Here is a 21,582-nt window from a genome sequence, read left to right as displayed (position 1 = left end):
TCCTTAAAAGTAAGTAATATTTGATATAGCCAATGCACAAAATTAGTCTAGTCTGTGCTTGATATAAACATACACGATGTCAGTAGGAATTCTTTTTATAATTGAAAGGAAAAGCAAATTTCTCAGTTTGTATATACTAGGGAAATATTTGTTTGCTGAGTACATGCTGAGCATCTTTCCTGCTTTTTCTCAGAATAGGCCCTTGTTTCTTTGTGGTTAGCCAAACTGGATACATGGTTCATGTAGTTTAAGGATTGCTTAATTTAACAAACCTCTGTCCTTTGTACTTTTCATTTATGCTGCTGACACATCATGCCACTGGCTGGATGTGCGTTACTAGTACAGTGTTTTTCTTTTTGATTTTGCCAGCTTCATCTGAATCATTCGTGCAGCACTGGATTGCTACTAAGCCTGTAGAGTCAGGATGTTTAGATTCTGTTAGATTCTGTGATTCTGTGAAAGCTTCTTTCTTCCATTCCATTTAGTGAAGACAGTACTGGTAAAAATAGTGCCAAAGGAGTTTAGCAGAGACAGAGAAGCAGTAGAATCTGGTCATTACCCCAGGTTCTGTCTCTTCAGTCTAGCATCAGGTGGTGGAACTGACTTGGTGGACAGGAACTGGAAAACTTGGCCAACAAATTAATCTCTCCTAAGGTAAGTGGCAAAGCAAGGTCTACTCAGCTAAGAATGGCAGAAGGGATCAAGTGGTTGAAGCTGGTTTTTGTTTACTCTGACCATTTCCATGACGCAATTTATGTATTGACACAAAAATATGTTGTGTATCAGTACTATTTCAGTAGTTATGAATTGCTGTGCAAAGGAAGAAACAAACAGACCGGCACAGCAGCAGTAGATAGCCTCTAAATATAGCTTCATTGTCAGAAAAAGTGTATCTGGAACCAAATCCTAAGTCTCACAGATTTATATTCCTTTGTCTTACTCCTTACCCTTGACTCCCCAACCATCAAACAACTAAATTCCTTATATAGATTCATAAAATTGTACAGGTTGGAAAAGACCTTTAAGATCATCAAGTCCAACCATTAATCTAGCATTGCCAAGTTCATCACCAAATCATGTCCTTAATCACCACATCTACATGTCTTTCTAAAACCTCCAGGGATGGTGACTCGACCACTTCCCTGGGCAGCCTGTTCCAGTGCCTGACAACCCTTTTGGTGAGGAAATTTTTTCCTAATATCCAATCTAAACCTTCGCTGGCACAACTTGAGGCCATTTCCTCTCATCCTATCGCTTGTTACTTGGAAGAAGACACCAACAACCTCCAACCTCCTTTCAGGTAGTTGTAGACAGTGATAAGGTCTTCTCTGAGCTTCCTTTTCTCCAGGCTAAACAGCCCCAGTTCCCTCAACTGCTCCTCATAAGACTTGTGCTCCAGACCCCTCACCAGCTTTGTTGCCCTTATTTGGACACACTCCAGTACCTCAATGTCTTGTAGACCGGTGTGCAAAACTGAACACAGTATCCAAGGTGCAGCCTCACCAGTGCTGAGTACAGGGGTAAGATCGCTTCCCTAGTCCTGGTGACCATACTATTTCTAATATATCTGGATTTCATCACAGAAGAATATTTATGGCACAGCTATTTAAGTTACCTCTCTTGTATATGTGCTGTATACATGTAGTGCACTTTGCCATCTCTGTTCATGTTTCAGTTGTTCTTACATGGAAAATTCATAACTCACAGCCTAGACACCTGAGGAGCCATTCCTTATAGTTTATAGACTCAGTACAGCCATGCACACAAATTGAAAGTGAGATTCATTTAGGAACAAGAGCAAACACTCATTCATTGTTATAAAAGCCATAGGGCTTCCATTTATTCAGTACTTAACTTTCTTGTTATCCAGGTAGGGAATAAGCCAAGAGGCAGACACAGCAGAAAAAAATATTTACTCAGAGAAATCAGAAATAGATTAGCTGTTAGGAGACATTGAACTGGGACAACAGCAGGTTTAATGAAAGTGCTGTGGGAACATAAGTACATTGACAGCGGCATCTGAGGGAAGTAAGAAAAGACTTTTAAAAGGATGTGAAAGTGGTTAGATGAACAGAAAAGATTGTTGCAGGCATTCAGAGGGTGGATTGTTCTGCTAACTGGGTTTGACAGTAGCCATGTCTTCATACCTCACAGTTTAAAAAGATAAGTACAGAAAAGGCAGCCAGGTCCCTGAGCTGGATGTATTCTACTCCTGAATTGGCTTTGTATATCTGATTTGTGAAGTTTTTCTACGCAACATTTCTTCCATAAAGGGACTCACCACATAACCTTTTGGCAAGTTCTTCCCCGAGTGTGTCATGTCGGTGATCATATCCTGTGATCAAGCCTTTGAATTCAGGGCAGTTTCAGAATGAGTCTGAGCCTTCACAGGCAGTCACCAGCCGTCACCCTCCAGAAACTCAAGGAAGCTGCTGGGGATGTGCTGCTTATCCACCTCTCTGGTTATCAAGTTGCTCAAGGGCATGGGGTTCAGAGAAGGACTATATGTGGACCACCATTCTTGGGACGCTAGGGAACAAGAAGAGAATATTAACAGCAGGAAACCTAATACTGATTTGCAGATCATCAGCTGCCATGTACCTATGCATAAGCTCACAGGATGGCATCTGTGATGCTAATCCTGAAAGTTACAGATATCTGACCTAATTTCCTAAGACCAGTCTTCATTACCACTGTCTGACTGAATCTCTGAAGAGTTCTATAACCTTCAGGAAAGATAAACCAGAGGGATGGGAAAGAAAATGGAAAAAGGAGAGCTGCCTGTAGTGAAAGATGAAAGTGATGATTAAGAGGCCTTCTCCACTAAGGGGACAGGGTACAGCTGAGACTAGTCCTAATCAGTCTAAGGAAACAAATCCAGGAACGCACTGCACAGGAGATGTCATGGTTGAATAGGAGGAACACCCTCTATGTCATGGCTTTCTGCTGTAAAAGAAGTTCGTGAGAATAACTTCCAAGGAAGAGGGATAAAGATTTACCAGGTGAATAAATGACAAACAAACTGGTGTATTTAAAAAAGAAACGTTGACATATTGTGAAGATTAATATTTAAATGGAATGAAGATTAATATTTAATGGGATTATTGTGGTTGCCCTAAAACTGAGAGGAAGGTCTGATCATCAGACTAGATTGCTAATACTTGCTGCTTTTGCTGCCTTCAGTGGTGACCAATTTACATTGAAATTACCGACATCCATCCCACCAGGTTTTCACATTAGCAAAACTCAAGAGATGAAGTTAGTGTTCTTCATTACTGGATTGAAAGCTCGGTGGTATTCACATTGCAGTAGCCACGATGGTATAGGGATACGTGAGAGGCCAAGCTAATAGGGAAAGACATGTAGTTTCCTTGGATAGCTGAGAAAAACAGACAAGCTTTACAGTTCACATGCTTTTCCCAGTCAGCACTCTGATAGTCAAGCTGGGTGAGGGTGGCTCAAGCATTCAGTTCATATTGATGCCTGAAATTGCTAAGCAGAATTCGAGAGCCTGGTTGCTTGCAGTGCTGTCTCCCTCCACCTGCTGTTTGCTCTGTCTCCTGCAATGACAAGATAAGCCACCACTAAAGTGTATATGCACAAGAGCTGGGGGCAAATTTGACAGCCAGTGCTTGTCTTTCATTACAGAATGCTTTTAGATCCATGAAAGAAGATCACTATAAAAGAGGTTGGTATTTATTTTATGGCATTACTAATACAGCAGCTGCTAGACGGTACGTGGCATCATTTGAAATGTTCTCAGTGAAATTTCCTGTTTGTTCTGAGCACTGATTGCTTGGGTAAATCTTGTGAAAAGTTGGTGCATGCAATATGATCCCAGGCAAAAATACTTGTTTTGTCAAAAATGCCATTCGTTTGAATATAGCTATAAATTACATTAAAAATATTTCCTTAAAGATTTCAGGTATAATAAATAAGCCATACTGTTAGGCTTGAAATTAAATCCAAGTGAATAATACATTTTGGATCATTTGAATGTTACTTCTTTCTCTCCTCACAGGATAACCAAAATATACTCTGCTTTCCTCACTTGCTTTTCTCAAACATTTGATGATACAATTCAACTCTATATTTTATGTGAGTATTTGGTATTTATTTCAGTAGGTTGTTTCATTGCTAGTGTCCTTATCACAACCCTGGCCCAAATTTATGGTTTCTAAATTTATGTAAAGACTATAGAGTGTTACCCAAATATTTGGAAGGTAAAGGTAGTAGTAGATGTTGATAATTCTTTGGACAAAATGTGTAGATCCCTGCTACAGTGTGAGATGTCTTTTTAGGCAATCACAAAAACTTGCAAAAAGATACTGACTGCCTTTGGCTTGTTCATTTTGGCAGATGTGGCTCTTTGGTTCCTACCGGACCCAGGAGAGCTGGTAGCTTTTCTCTAGAGTGAGGACTTTAATCCTGAATAAGGTCTCCAAAAGAAGAACCTGGATTAGGCAGGCAGCTTTCAATGGTATGTGTTTTAGTTCTATCTGATCTGAATTTAGCGAAATAATAAAGTTAGACTTAGGTTTTGTAATGATGGTCTGAGTGCTTTTTTGGAGGAGGTAGTTTTCATTTGTCATGAGCTGATACAACAAGTGGAGCTTTGCCTTTGTAAACCCTGCTCAAGGCATGACAGAAACTCCACAAACCCAAAGTATGTGACCCTGAATCCAATAGGTGCTCTGAGGTGGGAGGGCTCACTGCACTGGACGCTTGCCATCACTGTCAGTCTGTGGGTGTCATCATTAATTGCTAACCTTAATAAAACCAAAAATATATTCTCACTCTCCTTTTCTTAGAAACCCAAATACAAGAGGGACTGACTTTCATAAAGTACTTTGGCAATATGCATTCTCTAGTTTATCCCATCGGATTGGACTACAGCTGTGTGGGACATGTTGTGCTTCCTCAAGGGCACTCTTTTAAACAAGCCAACAATATCAAAACCTCGTGGGCAACACAAGCCAGGCCTGCACATGCTTCTGCACATGTTTTCAGACTGCACATCCATTTAACCAGCAATTGCTGCAGTATCTCTCATAAAAAATGATAAATATAAAGCTTCTGCTGCCTTTTTTTTTTTTTTTTTTTTTTTTTTTTTAATGTATAAGCTTTGTTTTCATGAACTTCATGTCAGGACCCTTACTGAGTATGTTAAGGGGGCTTCCTGGCAAGTTGCATGGAGAACTCACAGAATCACAGAATGTTAGGGATTGGAAGGGACTTCAAAAGATGATCTAGTTCAATCCCCCTGCCAGAGCAGGAACACTTAGGTGAGGCTACACAGGAATGTGTCCAGGCGGGTTTTGAATGTCTCCAGAGAAGGAGAATCCACAACCCCCCTGGGCAGCCTGTTCCAGTGTTGTCACCCTCACTGAAAAGAAGTTTCTTCTCAAATTTAAGTGCAACCTCTTGTGTTCCAGACTCCACCCCATTCCTGCCCATTGTCCCAGGAGCCCCATATCAGGTAACCCCTGGCCCTTCAGTCCTAATTCTGCTTTTTTGTAGGACCAGTCCCTAGCTCAGCCATGGACACTGTCAGTCTGATCCCTGACCTTTAACCTCTCTTATCACTATTGACCTACTCAGTGATCCCAGAACTGTGTCATACACAGGCTATACTCACCAGACCTGGTACTGACCAGTGGAACAGACCATCCAGATTAACTTTGAACCTGTCCCACCACCATGAACTGACCTGATGAGCAGCAGTCCCAGCTGAAGCCAGCCCATGTCTCTCTCTCAGGCACTGTAGGTCTGGTGAGGCCCCGTAGCTTCTGGCCATCATACTGTGCTCAGCTGCTGCCTCCCCATCCCTGAGGCAGCCCCAGCCCCTGCTGTACCTTGGTGTTTCACAGAAGAACACTTCCACAAAACTTCAGGTTTATTTGATCAAGGTGAAAAGAGTGTCAAAATTTCTAGTCAGAATCCCAAAAGTTAAGAACTAGTAGGATCAAGTTTGTGAGAATGGAGTCCCCTTGTGAAATGCAGATTGTCTCCCATGGGCACACATTATGGGGAAGTCAGGGCTGAATAGCCGCAGCTCTGCACTGGCGTGGGTACCCAAAGCAATGTAGCTGTGATGGCATGAGGTGCCATAGCAGGTTAATTTATTTTACTGAAGGATATTATGAAAATAGCTTAACTAACTTGCTGAAAACACTATAGTGGGAAATCTGAGACACAAATAAGGGCAGAATTCACTTTTCCACAGTAGTGTTCATTTGTTACATGTGCTTTTTGTTCTTACGCTGACTCATTTATTTTGTGTTCTTTCCCTTACCAGTGAATACAAAGGAGGTGCTTTGTACAACTTCTTAAGGGCACAAATCCCTTTAAGTTCCACAGGACAACTCATGTTCTAGTACTATATGGTAATGGCAATAAACTGTTGTATTCATACCCACAGAAAAAACAAAACCCATCTAGCCTGCAAGTGCAATACTTTGTGATCTATATTAGAAGAACATTAATATAATGTGAGAGTCCAAATGTGAGTACAGACCCACAGTGTTTGAAATAGTCATATGTAGACATGTGTATGTGTGTGCGTGCATGTGTGTGTTAATATATCAGCAGTGAGTGCATATGTGCACTGTTTCAGCCCTACAAAGTTGTTACAGCTGTGAAATCAGATGGATATAATATCTTCCTGAAACTTTTAGATTTCCATTTTATATGTGTGTATTACAGGTAGCTAGCTACCATATTAAAAAAAAAAAAAAAAGCCACTAAAATGGCACTAAAAGACAGCTGGAGTTCGGAGGACTGGAGGTAGTAGTGAGGAAGAGAGGGGGAGAGAGAGAGAGAGGCAAGTTAACAGGCTAAAGCAAACATACATGGATATGCATCACTATATCACATTCCTGAAGAGAGTTGTGATTAATGAATGCTGGAGTTCATTGCATGGTCTGCAGGTAATGCATTCAGATGACTTGGAGGCTTTTTGTATGTGTTTGCTCTACCCATTTGTCACTACTTTCCCTTACTATCTCATGATTTTCAGCTGTTGTCCTTTTCCTGTTTTTTTCTCATCTCTGTACAGGCTTTTTTCTCCTTCCTGAAGCCAGGACACTTGTAGGAAAGAAATGTTTTACTGAGCAATTTCTGTCTAGAAGATTTGACTGAATTACAGTTTGGATAATTTTGATGGTGGAAGCAACATACGACTACCTGGCTTCTGGAAGATGCTTCTGCCAAATTTTATGTTTGTGCTCTGAACTTTGGAGACACTAGAATTCATCAGTGAAATATTTGCAAGAGTTTAATAAGGGAATAAAAGTTATATTTCTTGAACCATACTGGGGAAAAAAGAGCTAAACTTTTTGTCTTTTTTTTCAAATTTAAAAAAAAATCAAGGCTGACACAGTAAGGAAAAAAAAACCAACTTGAATGGCTTAGATGACAAAATGAAAAGAAAATCAAAACTTAAAATCACGTGCCTATCAATAAGGTCATCCATTCTGGCTAAATTCATAAGTAACTTGACCTGTTTGGTTGTCACAATTAATTGTTGCTTTGTTAATGTCAGTCTACATATCAAAAAAAAAGAAAATTCCTACTGTATTTGATGTGAACACTGTACTTAAGCAAAAAAGGTAACTCTCCAGGCAATTACCACAAATCTGCTTTTCAGCAGTAATAACCTCTGTGTGAACTTACATATAGGATCATGATTTACCTTATTTCTGTAACTGCTACTGTCTAGAAAGTATCTTCCTTGTTTCGGCAGCAGTCCTGAAATCTGAACAGCCTGAGGAAAATCAAGTTTACTGGTTAATCTGCTAATCTTTCTTCCTGAATGCACTTTTCAATACTGATGCAGGAAGCACGGCTATTTCAGGACAAAGGCAGTAGATATTAAAGTAGTATCTTTGAAATTTTTGCAAGGAAGGTATTCTGTATGATAAACAAACCTAAGAGGTGTTTAAGACTTCCAACTCTTGAGCACTCTCGATGGAATGTCTGGCTGACCTCAGGATGACAGTACCCCATTGGTCTCCTGAATTCTACACATTTACAAGTACTTTTGTCTTACTATCCCACTCATCTACTTATTTTATTTGTTAAATATAACACAAAAGAAAGCAGTGTTGGCACTAGAGCTGCATTAATGAATTGCTTCTTAAAAAAAAAAAAAAACACAAACTTTTAATTTAGATTTCACAACTGTTTACAAAATGCACAACGACTTGCTCATCAAAAGGCTATTTATTTTCCTTTTAGATGGAAAGACAAAAAAATGCATTCACAGTCGAGAAAGTGGCAAGCTACAGATTAACAATGCTGTAGGATGCATAACATATTGTGAGTTATATGAGCAATAAGTGGGAAAATACTGAGCTTTTGTGTGACGCGTTCCAAGAACGATATAACTCAGAAAGAAATAAACATACAATTGAGTTGACATAATACTCTGAATAAATTTACCAAAACGTATCATTTTCAGTAGAATAAAGAAAACAACATAATGAGTGCCAAGCATACTGAACAGGGTAAAATTCTTTTGAAACTGATATAGAACTCACTGCACCAATTAAAGCTAATGAGTCAATAAACAAAGTGATTGAATGACACTTGTAACAAGCATATGAAAGATATTGACTCAGGAGGACCACAGGAACAGATGAACTGTGGGGTAACAGATTTTGCTTTGCCAATTCTATAGGTACCAGCACATCAGCAGAGGTATAGGTATCAAACAGAAGCAGAAATATAAATACCAACACATGAGAGGAATCTACTAGATTCCTGTCACACAGAATGTAAAGACATGGGAAATTATAACAGTAAAATTATATCATGACACATCATCATTATCGCATTTTGTTTTAACCGCTAGCTAAATGTTTTTCCTTAATTACTTTATAGATTGCTTTATGTATAAGTTGAAATTTTCTGTAGCTTTTCTAAATACAAGGAGGCTGAGATGAAGTTCTAATTTAGATTCTTCATCATCATAGGAATACACTAGATTCCTTTGCCATAGAATGTAAAGAGACGGGCAATTATAACAATAAAGTTATATATTATTTTGCTTTATGCATGAGTTGAATTTTTGTAGCTTTTATAGATACAAAGATGCTAAGAAAGGAAATAAAGTTCTAATTAAAATTCTGAAATTAAAAAAATATATTTTTGAGTAGGGTTAAAGGGTGATGATCTGGTGCCAATGAGGACAGAGGTTGAATTTTGAAGTCTAAATCATTTTGTCATGTCTAAAATAAGCATATTTGAATATATTTACAAGAGCAGGGTGCGGGGCGGTACTACATAATAAGTTTGGATGGGGTTTACCGTTCTTTTGTGACTTTTGTTCTCTCTACTTGAAAGCTTACTCTATAATCAGGAGGAAACTCTCTTAGCTTTAGTGAGTAGTGATGTTGAGAATAATCTCACTTCATAAGAAATATCTGAATGATACCCACCTAGTCCAAGCTAGGTTCCTTTCACAATCAGTGGTTAGCAAGGAGCTCTTCCAAAGGGCAATTCTGCCTGTTTTAAAGATGAATAAATGGAACCTGCATCCTTATATCACATGACACAACCAAGAGAGAAGCGTGCAGTTAACTTATGCCAAAATTTACTGATTGCTTTTCTTCAATAGTTTCTATAATCTTGGTAGTTTTCCTTTGTCCAAAATGTCTATAACTGCAGTTTCTTCACTCCTTTCTTCACAGCCTTCACTCCTCTGTCACACTTTTGTTACTCTACCATGGCAATTAAATATGTGGCTTTCTAGATGAGGATTCTTACAAGCTAGGGTGGTGACAATTTTTTAAGAGGAGTTTGTCTCCTACACAGTCTTGCCTGAGAAGAGTCTGAAGGGGGGTGTGGATTCAAAATTTACAGAACTTAAAAGTAATTTAATGGCCATTTTTCTTTCCATCTTGTTATGTTGTTAGTCTTGCAGCAATTCCTTTGTTTCTCCTTACCCTCACGTTTCCCTTTCTGTCCCCAGTTTGTTTATATTTTTATTCCTTGTAGGCTTTTTGTCATTCCAATGTTTCTGGTCAAAAGCCATGCCTCTGTTAGAGAAGGAAGCTTTTTCCCATTCATTTTAGAGCTACTGCTACAATACTTACTTAATATATCAAGATATTTCAAATAATGTTGAACAAACCTTATCAATGTACAGCCTTTGTTAACAAAGTAGGGTTCTGGATGGTAGAATCTGTCTCTGGGAAACAGACTGTATATCCACCTTCAGCACTGAGTCTTGTGAACCTGGGGAGAAAGTTTAATTGTTCCGTACCTCAGTTTCTGCACCTTTAAAACAGAAAAATCAAACTATCGATAGTTGTCTTAACATTTGAAATGCACAAATAAAAAATGCTGGAGACAAAGATAGAGATGTTAGATTCTGATACAATGGCATAATTACAGGATGTTGGAGAGACTGATTTTTTTAAAAATCCTTTAAAATTCAGAATAATTTTTCCAGAGGAAGTCTGTGTGTGGCTAATTCAAATTAGTTTTATTTTTTCTCTCCCTGTTGACTATTATTATACTTTCATTCTTTGTCAACAGAGTTCATTGTACAGGGTGTTTCAAAATGATGAACCCAATTTCAAAGCAGTATATTTCAAGATGGCAACATGTTATAATTACACAAAAATTTAAAAAAGGTTTAATGAGTTATCAGGGTTTAGTAACCTTTACTAACCCTAAATGCTCTATGCTCCCAAGTGGAAAGAGTTTCATTCATGGGCAGTTTATGATTGCAGAGATATAGTGATTTCAAATTGGGTCCATCTTTTTGAAACACTCTGTATGTGGTGTGAAGATGTAACTTCATTGTCAGTACTATATAGTAAACTATATGGTTTCCTGGCACATAATCATTATTGAAAATAATCTAGAGGAAAGATTCTGCTACATTGTTTATCTTGTACCTTGGTGTGCATTTTAACAAGGTTCCATTATGAAAGATTTCTGAAACTTAAAAAAAAAAAAATCCTGAAGACAAAATACTACAATGTAGACTCCTTGAGGAGAATTTAACTTCTGAAATGGCTCAGAATTAATACATTCCTTAAATCATTATGAGAAAGGCCACTATCAAAACCAGAACACTTTTGTATCAGTGATATGTGACTGTTATCTTGTTTACTGCAGAAGAAGCATAGAGTGAGAAGGTTAGCTGAATGAGTGAGAAGTGCTTTTGCTACAGTTATATAATTAAATTCCCGGTCATAGCAGACCTAGATCTAGAATTTCTGGCACAGTGTCTTGCAGGCTAGAAAGCTGCTAAAAGCTTAAGGCCTCCTACTATGATCTGATTTCAGAGACCCGTGTTACTTTAACACTTCATTTTTTTTTCCTATGGAATGTGATAAAATATAGATGGTGTTTTGAATTTTCTCCTTACACAAACTTTGTACCACAGAAAAGTGACTCAAGTTTAGGTATATGCAGATAAAACCAATATATTATATGTGAAAAAATAGTTACAAATTTAAGCACTTGCCTTTTGATTTTTGACCACTGTATTTGCACATAATCTTTACTCTAGAATGTTTAAACCTTACAGTGTTCAACCTTGCTAGGATTCAAGTTTGAAGTCATTAATAAATATATGAACGTTCATAACAGTAAGAACTCTGTCTCAGTAGAAGATTTTTTCCTTTATCTCATGATTAAACCCCTGACAGAGAAATGAAACAAAAGATGACTGACTTTAAAAAGAAAATCGTTTCTCTTCTCCCATGGAGAGCCTGAAGCTAAAGTATTTGTCAGGTTTAAATCTCTGGGTTTGAAGTAGGTCTGGAGCAGATTAGAAAGAGTGCCAAAGAGGAACAAAATCAAACACAATTGCTTCTTGTTTGAAGAATGGTAGATTGTTAGCCAAAGTTTCTGTGTATTTTCTGACAGTTTGTGTATGAGGAAACATTTTGTGAATAAACAAATTATATGAAGAAATTACTTACGATTGCTCATAAGTGATTTCTTCTCTGGACGCAAAATGGGTGTGTTTCTTTTTCAAAGTAGCCTTGCTATTATTGCAAGCTTTCTTGCTTCCTTGTTCATTACTGCTTGCTTTCTCTCCTCATTTGAGTCACGTACTTTGAAGTGATAATCCAGCCGAGAGTAGGAGCCTGATCTTCGTTGCCACTTCTTCTTGCAAAGCACTAAAAGTCGAGTTGTCTTTCCTCCTCTCTTTCATCTCAACTGTTAATTAACCTATGGAGGAAGCATATGGAAAAAGAATAGTGTCTAAGGCCTATTGATGAGGCAGAAAAATAGATTTCAAATATATACTGCACTACAACTAATAGATTACATTTTAACTAGATATAACTGACGTTAGATTTCTACTTTCTAAAGGAGCTGTGGTAAGTTTTGAATAAAAAATGTAGTATGTGAAGTTAAATAAAACCAACAAAGAGTCATTAATTTTAAACTTGACACTGGGGTATGAGCCAACATCATAAATGAAACAATGATTTATCAAGGAAAATAAAGCAACAGGTTGTAGAAGCTAAATGGGCACACAGATATAGCTATTTTCCATTAAGAGATTACTTGAACTAAATATACAAGTAAATAGCAAACTGGAGCAGATTCAGTAGAGCAAGGGTAAAATACAGGTTAAAATTTCTTATTTACATGGAGATTCAACTGTCCCAAATTCATACCTCTGGAAAGTTCTTGCTGTGTAGGCAAAAGTGCTGGAAATGCTGAAATTAATGTGAACAATATTGATTTAAGTTGCTTTGTAAAAAATTTCCTCTATCTACAAAAAGAGAAATTTTTATACAGATAGATAAGTATTTTACAATTTATCCACAAGACTAAGGAATGTGCCCTTAAAAGTAACAAATAAAATGCACATTTATGTACAACCAAAAACCTTTCTTGGGTGATAATGTTTCATCTTACTACTATCCAAAGTTTTTTCACAAGAAAATGCAATGAATTTAAAATGTTCTTAGTATTTCCTGGAATTTTATTAAAGCCTCTCATGCAGTTCTCCACATTCTAACAAAAAAACCTAAACAAACAAGCAAACAAACAACTACAAAATTCAAAACTTAAATAAACAACCAACCAACCAAACAAACAAACAACCAAAACATAAGAAAACATATATAATGATTTGTCTAAGATGTAAGAAACCATGGTAGAGGCAACAAATACTTTCTAGAGAGCTCAAATTGCAACATTGCAGAATCTTGATTTGTCACATATGCAAAATGAATAAGCATGAGATGTCTTCTGTTGGTGGCACAGGAAGAAGTGGCCCTCTTGTAAATTAGACATAGATTTGTTTACATTTAGTAGAAACATAAGCAAGAGAGAAGAAACTTCCTATATGTTCAACATTATCCTCATTCCCATGAGGAAGTTCTAACATGCACACTTGCTTGTACTGAAAAAAATGTTATATTTTTTTTATATCCACAGGTGGCATAGTAAACATGGACAGACATCTATGTAGTCTGCTGTAACATTAAATGACCTATAGTGAAGTAGAGGCTTCTACATGTAACCACTGTTTTCTTCTGTCCCTTCTTCTAAACAATAGAAAAAACCTGTCAAAATAATATAAATCTTTCAGAAAATAGATGAAAAAATTGATAGCAACCTGTATTTAGCATGAATATTTCATAGCATAACACCAATGAATCATGGATTGTAAGCAGACGTGATTTTCAGTTCAGAAAAAGAATACCTTCACTTACAGAAAATACTGTCAGAGTCACCAGTGCAAGATGTTGATGTAAACTCCTCATACAGTGTGGTTTGTGCTATGTATTTCATGCTCAATGGTATTAACAAAAGCCTTTCTGCAATATCTAGTAAACATAAAAGTAAGAAAGAAAAAAAAAGAAGGAAAAGAAATAAAAAAAAAGGGAAGGCAAAAATATAAAACAGGGACATTAAAATGGTCCTTTTCTCCAAACTTTAATTCCTGGAATCAGTCTTCTGACTAAGATATACCAACATGCTGATCAACATTATTTTCAGATCTCGCAGTCCAAAGTGCAGTATCTCATTAGAGAATAATGTCCTAGGAAATCCAATTGCAGTAATTCTCAATTACTAACTACTTTATTACTTATAGCCATTTGGCTTCCATGAATTTTGGGTTATACACATATTTAGATGGGAGTAGAAGGTCAGGAAAAAAGTGTGGGTATTTCCACATTTTCATGTAGGATCTAGAAAAATGAGAGCACAATACCCTCTCATATCCGACTTCATGAAGAATATTCTTGTTCAGCCCAAGTAATTAAAAAACATATATATCTGAAAAATACAAAGTTACTATAAGTACAAGAAACACCAAGATTCAATTTCTGAATCATGTTTCTAACACTATCTTTGCTGTAAAGTCACTCAACTGCCCTACTTCAGTTTCTCTACAAACTTCAGAGTCTTCTTTATTAACATAGGATTTTTGAGGAACCACTGAGGAAGAAATAATTTTAAATTGAATTAAATTTAGCAGTACAAAGTAACAATCTTGTTAACGATGAAAATGTCCTCTGTAAGATGGATATTCAGCATCTGATAATAAGAAAGGAGAGGAAAAAATTAGCACAGGTTAGCTAATTGGAAAACGACCACAAGTCCCCTACTTGCTGTGGCTATGAAGGAAAAATAAACACATTCCCAAGATGTACCTAGAGACGTATTTTGTAGAAAAGATCAGGTAGCTCTTGAAAGCCCTCATCTAGAAAATTGTATGCAGTTCTACTCGCTTATTTTTTAGGTGCATTTGTTGAAATGAAATCACAGAATCACAGAAATACAGATCTAAAGGAGGCCTGAAGTAGCAATTAAGGAAAGAGAAAGGCTGTTATACTAAATGAGAAAAAGAGCTTGGTTTGTTTGCCCTAGCAAAATGAAGCCTGGGAAGAAATAACAGGTGTTTTCTGTAAATGCACTGAGGAGGTGCATTTATACCAGAAAAAGAATGATTCTTAAACTTGTCATAAATAAAGTTAGGTAGGAGATTAGAATATTATTTCTAGCCACCAGAGGTATGAGTCTCAAGGATTCCAGTAGGAGTAGTGTAGGTAGGCATCTTAGCCACTTTTTGATTCCTTCATGGAAGGGATTATATGATGTGGAACAGCAAGAGATTGATAGGTTTTTATGTTGTCAGATATGTAAATTCAACATTATAATTCCACCTAAGTTTCAGTTATAAAAATGACTTTTTAGTGAGAGACAAGTATATCCATGCTTGGGTAATGGAGGAAAATTTGAGAGTGCACATGCTTTTAAGGGAGAACTATTCAGCTTGGGTTTTTTTATGTTTTTGGTGAGAAAGACAGTATGAAGTAATGAACTGGATGAAGACCATGATTATTGTTTTATCTAGGATTTGTCTGGAACTGAATTTAAGATAGCAAGGAATTAGTTCAATGTCACTATTTGTTTCTAATATTTGAGAGTGATTATGTCTGTCCTTGATAAGAAATCATGCATAGATGTCAGCTAATTGACTAGCATTCAGTCCAGTAGACCTGAGGTAGGCTTGGTGAGCTATACGAGGTAGCTGGATATATGTAGAGATTATACCTGTTCCTCTTATTGAGTGTTTCTATTTTTCATAATGCATGTTTACCAAATACTGTAGTGTTGATTCCAGGCTGCTGTAAAATAATCACATTCTGGTATTGCTGAGGAAAGCTATTGCCCATCCTTGGTTTGTAAATGGCTTTGGTCTGCTTTAAACATAGACCAGGGCTTTTTCCATTTTGAGATTACATGGTTTGCAAGTATTACGAGGGATTGAACTTTAAATCAATCCAGAAACCATAGCTGGTACAGAATGTGACACCTGACACTTGAGCACTGTGTTTTGGCAGCATACAGGCCAAACTGAATTCTCACAAAAGTCTCTGCAAATTTCCAGATGCAGTTGAAGACACAGATTATTTTGCAAGAATGATTTAGAACCTACATGTTTCAGAAACTGTTTTATTCCCTCTCTTGTTCTGGCACAGTTCTGCTTGGTGGAAGTATTTGAGCTGGATCAAGACATTAGAAGAATAAATGAGTAAAAATGTGAGAGAAAAAACAACCAAAGATAAGGATTTTTTTCTTTCAGGTACCTTCAGTTTTGAATCCATTTTTTTCCGTCTCTTGTTTGGTGTTATGTTACCAGTATTTAATTTTCTTGTGTGCTCAAGAGACCATTAACCTCTTCCCAGATCATGAAAAAAAGAAAATGGCATTTGTAAGAGAAGACAATGTTATTAGATTTTATTTTTCCTGTTGAGTTGTTTTGTTGGTATTGGAGTATAGTAACAACCTCTAAAGATCAGGTTAAAGATTGGAACACATATTCTCCTTTTATCTGTTAGATTTTACAACACAAAACCATGTGGTTGCTTGCATTTCATTAGGTGAGTGTCCCTGGAGACACTAACTATCTTCTCCAGAAGACCTGACTTCAATCATGACTTCTTTTCCTCAAGGTCCCAGCCATCAGTGCTAAAAACATCTATTTATTACACTCAGGATATGAAAGATATGTATAAAAATAAAATGTCAAGGTTTCTTCTGTTTGTTTTTAATTCCAAAGAAAAGCTTTCATTCTTTCTTGTGTGGGGATTTTGAGGAAGATGACAAATAAATTACAAAGCTTGAGAAAATTGCTTCCAGACAACACTAGAAAAGAACAAAAAGCCACTGAAACCATTTGACTCAGCCTTAATTTCTTCCAATGAAAAAAAAAGAAACACACCAAAGAAAACCCAAACCAAAAACCAGCTGGTCTCAGAAGGAGAAGGATTAAACTTTAGAATGAACTGAGATTGTGATAAATAAAATACAGGTTAGATGAAAAAACTTTGTTGGTGTGTATACATGTGAAAAATAGAGATGTTCCAGTGAACCTTTCCACCTTGGGAAGCATAAAGTTGTGTTATGGGGTTTTTAAAATGTTTTTACAACCAGCTCATATAAGAAAAATATATACAAAAAATATTTGAATACCGTGGTGGTACACTGTTCTGTATGTGGAGAGCTCTGTATCTCCCACAACTATCTCTTTGTACCATGTGTGTTGGCATCTCTGTGTTGCAAAACATACAAAGTGCACCAGAGTACCATTAGATCATGTAATGAATGTACCAAAACAAGCAATCGGGGAAGAGCTGCACATCTCCCTCCTGCAGTACTGTCCCTTGGCTTCTTCCTGCTGTGACCTGAAGTACCAGATGCATCTGGTTAACAGGTTGCTTGGCCAACTGTTTCTAGCAGATGTGAGTTAGAACACTTCAGAGATGCTTCAGAACTGCACAGCATTATGTTAACATATAGATCTGGTTGGAAGAGTATACATAGGAAGCTGTTGTGACAGTCTCATACCCCGTGCATGAGACCTAACATGAGGCTTCCACTAAATGGGCTTCTTCATGAGAGGGTGATTATATCAAGAAATATATTAGTATGTTCAGTATTTCAGTGATAGCCTCTTCAGAGAAATGACACCATAAGTTAGTATAAAAATATTGACACTTTAAAACTATAACCATGCTGAACACAGTACAACATGTAGATGGAAGAAAAGGTGCCCATTCTGCCCAATCCACAGTATAACTTTGGACAGAAACGTGTACTCCTTTGAAGGTGGATGCACAATGAAGTGAAAGGACTTGCCCAAGCAGCTGGTCAGTGATACCACCAGGAATACAATCCTAATGACACTCTCTAATGCCCCAGCTACTGAAATACTAGACCAACAGTAGAGATAAAACGTGTTCTTACTTATTAATGAAATTTTAAGAAGCTGTCTTACACAAAATGTGTTCCAGTTTATGAAAGCATTGATTTGGTTTGGGGGATTTAACTGCGATTTCCACGCATAAAATTCAAACTATTGCTAAATTTAAAATAAAAGAAGCTGCAAATGAAAAATACATGTTCCCTTCTTACTAAGTGGAAGGTTTTCCTTTTAGCCAAGTCTTCTCAAACCAGGAATAAGTCACAAAGAGAAACAGTGGGGTTGGTTCCTTCAAAAGCAAGGGCCTGAGGCAAAGCAAGAGCCTGGTGGTGCTGCTTTCATCTGGTTCAGCTCAATCAAACAGACTCACTTCTCAGCTGAGGAATGTGAGGCCATTGCCACTGGGTCAAGTCCTGGGAGGGGAGTGTGGGCAGTACCCTTTGAGTCCACTTTCACAGTGCGATGGAAAAAAAGACATCCACCCATGTACTTGCACGCATGTGCCTGCTCGCACACGTGCACAAACAGTATGTGCATGCACATGTTCTTTTCAGTATTTGCCAAGCTACCTAGCTCCCTTCACTTTCCTCATTTATTTATTTTTTTTTTTTCTTTTTAATCCAGCTCAGGCAGACTTCTCTGAGCTGGAAAGGAAATATCAATAAAAAGAGTTTCTGTCTCACTGGAACACCACCTGGCTGCTTTGTGTGCATTGCCTATGCTGCTAGGTAGCCACTCCGACTTCACCAGCACACTCTTCTGCATTTTTTTACCATCCTTCATCACTATCTGAAACAAACTGACATTAGTTTTGGCAGAAAAGAAAGGGGGGCAGAAAAAAGCAGTTCAAATATACTTATCTGAGACTTCAAAAAAATTTGATGCATTATCAAAATAGAAAAACAGCTGCAACAAAAGTGTTTTATAGCTTACTGTGTAATCATAAAGACACACATTCTATAAATCACTGTAAGTGCAATGAGAATGTGGCAAGGGCAGTGCCGAATGACACTAGGATGCTGTTAATCACAATTCTCATCTAAGCCTATGGTTATTTTCCAGCTGTGTGATTTAGCCTGAAAGAGCCCTTATATTTAGTTATTTACCTGAATTCCCTGAGGTGATTTGCTGCAATGGGGCACTTAGAAACATGGTGCCACATTTTGCTGCCAAGTCTCATTCTTTCTGACCAGGAATGCTTATGGGGAAAACCTGCAGGTGCAGATGAGGACTCCGTTTCTGGTTATCTATGGAAGTAAATCAGCAAATGAAAGGTCAGGAAGAAGAGATTTGGATTGGGTAGGTTTGATAGTTGATCCTGTGAAATCTTTGTGTTTCTCGAATTAAATACACACACTTATTTCCTTAGACAGAAGAGCTGTACCCTCTCAGCCCACCTCCTTTATTTTGCCAGCTGTTCTGTCTGTGCTTGTGTGGTCTCAGCAATGCATGGTACATCCTTCATTATTTTGACTCACTCTAAACCATGAAAACTTTTCCTTATTTTGGTTATTAAATTCATGAAAGGCAGCAGTATACAAAACTGATGGTATCCGATGGTATTATTTTGCCAGTCCATTCAGAGTCTGCATCAGACCAGCTGTAGTAGAATGCAATGGTCACTCCCACTAATGAGCTCACTCATTAGAACTGGAAGCAAACTGATGATCATACTTTCCTTTGCCTTCCCTTCATCACTCGGTGTGTATTTTGGTGTCAGCACCACAGCCGTTTTGATTGATGGAGAGATGGAGTCATCATTAACAATATCCTCAAGAGGATATTTTTGTGGACTTCTTGTGTCTCCTGGTGTTTGATATTAATACACATTTCTGTAGCCATCACTTTCCCTTTGACTGTGTTTGTGCAGCTATCATTGATTTCAAGCAAATGGATAATCACACCTAAAAACCAGTGTTAAGTCCAGGACAAAGTATATACCATTCCAAAACAAAGACACACATGTCTGTAATTAATTTTGTTAGGATGATGGAGAAGTGTATAGATTTTTATAAGTAGTTGAATTTAGGTTTGACATATCGTCACTAGCTTATGAAAAGACTCTCACGAAGCATGAAAGCGTTTTCCAGGCTCTGGACAAAACTGTTTTTCCTGTTGCCACAATTACAGCAGCCAGCACAGTGATTACTACCTTCTGATAAAATGTATCCCATAGGTATCTTTTACTTCTGACTTGCATTTAACAAATTCTTAAACCAGCTGGTGCCATTAGGTTATATTGCTTGATTTCATGCATAGGCCATACAATCAGGTATGATTTGAAGACATCAAGAGAGCTATTCAACTACTTTCAGTTGTAGTTTGTTGCAGAATGTTTCAGTAATTTTAAATGTTTATTCTTTGATTTACTGTAGTACCTATGAATTTTTGGCCTGGGCTCACATGTGATTATGCCAAGTTTCACAGGCATGTAGAACAAAATTGAGTGTGAGTTGCCAATTGCCATGATTGTTCAAAGTGCTAATCCCTTTCTTTTGGTCAGCCTCCTACCTGAATCAACTCTGAATTCTACTGTAGGCTGTCTTGCTGAGCATACTTACTTCTGCTGATTTACTCCACAAATTTGAGTTTTAGTAATTTGTTATTTTATTGCCAAATTGCCAAGGAAGAGCTCTGATTAAGCACTCTGGTGTAAGTTTTGTCCAGAGTTACTGATTACATTTTGGGTAAATCCCACTGTAATATGGGGATACTCTTCTGTAGATGTACCTACACATCTGGGTCTGCAGAGCCCAATATTTTAAAGGATCCAGAAGAACGGTTATACGTGGTTGTGTTGCTGATGAGTAAAAGCTAATAAGTTGAGTGTGCAGTTCAACCAGACAGTGCTAATAGCAGCACGTACAAATCACTTTCAAGTTCTTTGGTATAGAATGTATCTGCATTTTGGGGGGAGAAAAGAGAAGAGAAAATCAGTATTTTCTGTTGCAAAGCAGAATGAAGTAATAAAAATTCAGAATTTCCTCTGAAGGAAAATTGTAAAAAAAAAAAAAAAAAAAAATTATTAAGCCATTTCCTTTAGATAAAATTGAAATTTTCTGATTTCATTTTGCATGGTTTTGTGTAAAGACTGCTACAAATAAAACAAGAAAACTTGAAAAGATTTCTGAAAAGGAACAATCATTTTCTTCTTTTGGGATTCTCATCTTTGCATGAAGCATCCTGCTTGTGATAAATTTACCAAACCGAAAAAAAAAATCCTCATAAGATTTCTAGTGTTCTTGAGATACACAAAATATGTCACAAGTGAAGCCTATGAAATACTAAGTTTTAAAAGAACATCAGCCTTCAGCTCAGCTCTACCTGACAGAGTAGGTCACCAGCAACAGAGCAAAGAAGAGCAAAAACTTTATGAGCAAGTTCCAGTGATAGACACAAGATAAATTTATTTAATCAGTAATGTGACATGGCACAAGCATAGAGAATTGTTTCCAAGACACTGGTGGCACAGAGAAGACTTTTACGGTGTTGTCAAATAGCTAAATAAGATTTGTTACTGCATAGCCTCACACTGAAATGATATGACATCACACATTTGCCAGAAAAACATGGTGTGACATGGTGTGGACCAGTTTGTTCTCCACATGATTTCCCTAGGATACAATCACAGGTTTTTATTTAAACATTTTCAAATATCCATGCATACAATGGTAGCATTTAATTATAGATGAATGCTTGTAAACAGTCTAAAGTAAAACTGTCTGCCGTGGTCATTCCAGAATCATAGAACCATGTGAACATAAAGCTAGAAAGGACATTGACAGGTCATCTAGTCCAACATCCTACACTGAGCAGCATCCAGATTTCATAGGCAAACACACAAATACAAGCACCTATATACAAGTGAGACCATGATATTGCAT

General features: G+C 37.3%; 1 long non-coding RNA gene across 1 annotated transcript; it reads left to right on the top strand.

The window, feature by feature from the left end:
• Positions 1 to 417: 417 nt before the first annotated feature.
• Positions 418 to 4,101, top strand: LOC309438165. Its single transcript, XR_014183722.1, has 4 exons — positions 418 to 654; positions 1,121 to 1,178; positions 3,649 to 3,688; positions 4,022 to 4,101. It is a non-coding gene; the product is annotated as an uncharacterized lncRNA (long non-coding RNA).
• Positions 4,102 to 21,582: the final 17,481 nt, after the last annotated feature.

Source organism: Streptopelia decaocto (assembly GCF_964273445.1).
Source record: "Streptopelia decaocto genome assembly, chromosome: 3".
NCBI classification, from domain to species: domain Eukaryota; kingdom Metazoa; phylum Chordata; class Aves; order Columbiformes; family Columbidae; genus Streptopelia; species Streptopelia decaocto.
The sequence above is the reverse complement of the archived record's forward strand: the minus strand, read 5'-3'. Positions and strand labels throughout refer to the sequence as shown.